Source organism: Daucus carota, chromosome 9 (genome assembly GCF_001625215.2).
Source record: "Daucus carota subsp. sativus chromosome 9, DH1 v3.0, whole genome shotgun sequence".
In the NCBI taxonomy this organism is placed as follows: Eukaryota; Viridiplantae; Streptophyta; class Magnoliopsida; order Apiales; family Apiaceae; genus Daucus; species Daucus carota.
The window spans coordinates 22,823,830-22,827,817 of record NC_030389.2 but is presented as its reverse complement, the minus strand read 5'-3'; the positions used below and the strand labels follow the sequence as shown (position 1 = coordinate 22,827,817).

The window sequence follows — 3,988 nt, the reverse complement described above, 5'->3', positions numbered from 1 at the left end:
GAATGGCTGCATGATCAGTATATACCACTACTTTTGTTCCAAGAAGATAAGACCTGAACTTCTCAAAGCTAAAGACAATAGCTAGAAGTTCTTTTTCAGTAGTAGTGTAGTTCAATTGTGCATCATTTAATGTTTTGCTGGCATAATAGATAACATGAAACACATTACTTGTACGCTGGCCCAGTACAGCTCCTACAGCATAATCACTGGCATCACATATTAATTCGAATGGTTTACTCCAATCAGGTGCAGTGATGATAGGTGCTGATGTCAACTTCTTTTTCAAGATTTCAAATGCTTCCAAGCACTCCTCATCAAATTTGAATGGAATGTCTTTCTCTAACAGATTGCAAAGAGGTTTGGAAATTTTTGAGAAGTCCTTGATGAACCTTCGATAGAAACCTGCATGACCAAGGAAGCTTCGGATGCCTTTAACCGAGAGTGGTGGAGGAAGATTTTTAATTGTTTCCACCTTCGCTTTATCAACTTCCAGTCCGTTGGCAGATACTTTATGTCCCAATATGATTCCTTCTTGCACCATGAAATGGCATTTTTCCCAATTGAGAATCAGATTAGTTTCCACACAGCGCTTAAGAACCATTCTCAGATTCGTGAGGCATTCGTCATAAGATGTTCCAAATACAGAAAAGTCGTCCATGAATACCTCCACATTGATGCCGATCATCTCTGAGAATATTGCCATCATGCACCTTTGAAAAGTGGCTGGTGCACCACATAAGCCAAAAGGTACTCTTCGGAATGCGAAAGTACCATAAGGGCATGTAAAGGTTGTCTTTTCTTGATCCTCCGGAGAAATAGCAATCTGATTATAGCCAGAATACCCATCTAACAGGCAATAGAACTCATGGCCAGCCAACCTGTCAAGCATCTGATCAATAAACGGCAGAGGGAAGTGATCCTTTCTTGTAGCTTTATTCAGCTTTCTGTAGTCCATGCAAATCCTCCAACCAGTGACAGTTCTAGTTGAGATGAGTTCCCCTTTTTCGTTGGCTACTACTGTCATGCCTCCTTTCTTAGGCACACATTGTACCGGACTCACCCATGAGCTGTCTGAAATTGGATATATGATACCTGCATCGAGCCATTTAAGAATTTCTTTCTTTACAACTTCCTTCATGATAGGATTTAACCTTCTCTGTTGTTCCACTGAAGGTTTGCTTCCTTCTTCAATGAGAATTTTGTGTTGACAAAATGATGGACTGATTCCCTTGATATCAGCTATAGTCCACCCAATTGCTGTTTTGAATTCCCTTAGCACCCTCAAAAGTTTTTCCTCTTCCTCACCTGACAAGTTAGCTGCAATAATAACAGGAAGAGTAGAACGTTCACCAAGAAAAGCATACCTCAAGTGATCCGGTAGCGGTTTAAGTTCAAGTTTAGGTGCTTCGATCACTGATGGTTGTAGTGGTTTGTGATCTTCCTTTAATTCTTCCAAGCCAAGAGATTCGACAGGTGGTTCAAAATTCCTTCGCCAAGGTGATGAGTTAAGATGATGGATTTCTTCCAATTCTTCTTCACTGTCCAATTCCTCATCATTGGTAAGGATTGCTTCCAATACATCATCCTGTAAAATCCGCTGGCTATTGGTTTCTACCGTAGAATCAAGTACATCCATACTGAAACAAGATTCCTCATCAGTTGGTAATTTCATTGCATTGAATACGTTGAACGTGACCGTCTGGTCTTGTATTCTCATTGTAAGTTCCCCTTTTTGTACATCGATCAAAGTTTGTCCGGTGGCTAAAAAGGGTCTACCCAAGATTATGGGAATTCTCTTGTCTTCTTCAAAATCAAGAATCACGAAGTCGGCTGGAAATATTAATTTATCAACTTTGACTAGCACATCTTCAATTATACCTCTCGGATATGTGATCGAACGATCAGCTAGTTGTAAAGACATGTTTGTCGGCTTGAGCTCTGGCAGGCCAAGTTGTGTGAAGATAGATAGAGGCATCAGATTGATGCTAGCTCCCAAGTCGCACAGACACTTATCGAAAGAGAACTTCCCAATAGTGCAAGGGATAGTAAAGCTTCCCGGGTCTTTCAGCTTATGTGGTAATTTTTGTTGAAGCACAGCACTACATTCCTCTGTTAAAGCTACTGTCTCTAACTCCTCGAGCTTTAGCTTTTTTGAAAGAATACCCTTCATGAACTTGGCATATCTAGGCATTTGCTCGAGTGCTTCAGCAAACGGAATGTTGATGTGAAGCTTTTTAAAAACTTCAAGAAATTTACCAAATTGCTTATCCAGCTGCTGTTTCTTTAACCTCCTAGGAAACGGAGGTGGTGGATATGATGGCTTTGACACCGGACCAGCTGTAGGGATAGCCCTATCCATTTCAACAGTAGGTGTTATGCCAATTGTATTCGAAGGAAGTTCTGCTGGAATTTCTTGCTGTTCATCATCCTGATTCTGCACTAATGTTGAGGTTGGCCCTGTTGTAGTTTTTCCAGATCTTAGCGTAATGGATTGGACTTGCTCTTTAGGGTCCCTCTTACCTGGTACCTCTGTATCACTAGGGAGATTCCCCTGTGGTCTGCTTAATAAAGCATTAGCTAACTGACCGACTTGCGTCTCCAAGGCTTTCAACGTTACTGCCTGACTCTTGTACATGAGTCTTAGTTCTTCCATGTCAGACCTTTCGTTAGCTGATTGCCCATGATTCTGAAATCCCGGTGGGTGATAAGGCTGTTTAGGTGCATACTGTTGTGAAGTTCCAGCCTGACTATACTGTTTAGGTCCCTGTTGAAATCCTTGTTGAGGCTGATTATAACCCTGATTATTACTCCAGCTGAAATTCGGATGATTTCGGTTGTTAGGATGGTAAGTAGCTGGAGCAGGCTGTTGACCTCTCTGAAAATTGCTCACAAATTGTGCTGATTCACTAGAAATGGCACACTGATCAGTAGCATGAGTACCAGCACATAATTCGCAGATAGAGATTGGCTGTTGAATTCCTTGGTGAGCCAGAGAATCGACTTTCATCGTGAGAGCCTTAAGTTGAGCTGCTATAGCTGTAGACGTGTCAAGATCAAGAATTCCGGCTACCTTCCCTTGAGTAAGTCTTTGAGTAGGGTTCTGATATTCATTAGCAGCCATCATTTCAATAAGATCATAAGCTTCTTCATAACTCTTAGCCCATAGCGCACCTCCAGAAGCAGCATCAAGCATAGGTCTGGATTGAGGTCCAAGACCATTATAGAAACTGTTTATTTGCATCCAATCCGGCATGCCATGATGAGGATACTTCCTTAGCATCTCCTTATATCGCTCCCAAGCTTCACAGAATGTTTCTCCTGATTGTTGAGAGAATTGAGATAGAGCATTTCGTAGTGCAGCAGTCTTTGCCATGGGGAAGAATTTAGTGAGAAATTTCTGAGCTAGATCTTCCCATGTAGTAATCGAACCAGATGGTAAAGAATGTAACCATCCCTTAGCCTTATCTCTCAGTGAAAATGGGAAAAGCCTTAGCTTCACAGCTTCATCAGAGACGTCATTAAATTTGAAAGTGTCACAGATCTCTATAAAATTCCGTATATGCATATTGGGGTCTTCAGTAGGAGAACCCCCATACTGTACCGAGTTCTGGACCATTTGAATAGTTCCTGGTTTGATTTCAAAGGCTTTGGCTGCGATTGCAGGCCTGACAATGCTTGATTGGATATCGTCGATCTTTGGCATAGAGAAATCCTTCAATGCCTTACTGTCTGGTTGTGCTTCAGGTTCTGTCATTATTTCAGAATCAGAAGACGAAGATGAAGATGAATCAATTGTTTTTTTACGAGATTGAGAACGTGTTAGCATAAACGCAATCCAAGTACCTGAAATAAAGAAAAGAAGAAAAGTGAGAAGAGAATAGAATCCTAGTCAGTGACTTTTACGCACACTGATGACAAGTACATAAACTAAGTAATTAACACCGAGTCCCCGGCAGCGGCGCCAAAAACTTGTTCGCAAAAATCTACA

The 3,988-nt window shown here is 41.4% G+C and overlaps 1 non-coding gene across 1 annotated transcript; it reads left to right on the top strand.

Annotated features, from left to right (window-relative positions):
* The first annotated feature begins 3,251 nt into the window (after positions 1 to 3,251).
* Positions 3,252 to 3,358, top strand: LOC135149796 (small nucleolar RNA R71). The gene has a single exon (XR_010288011.1). It is a non-coding gene; the product is annotated as a small nucleolar RNA R71 (small nucleolar RNA).
* Positions 3,359 to 3,988: the final 630 nt, after the last annotated feature.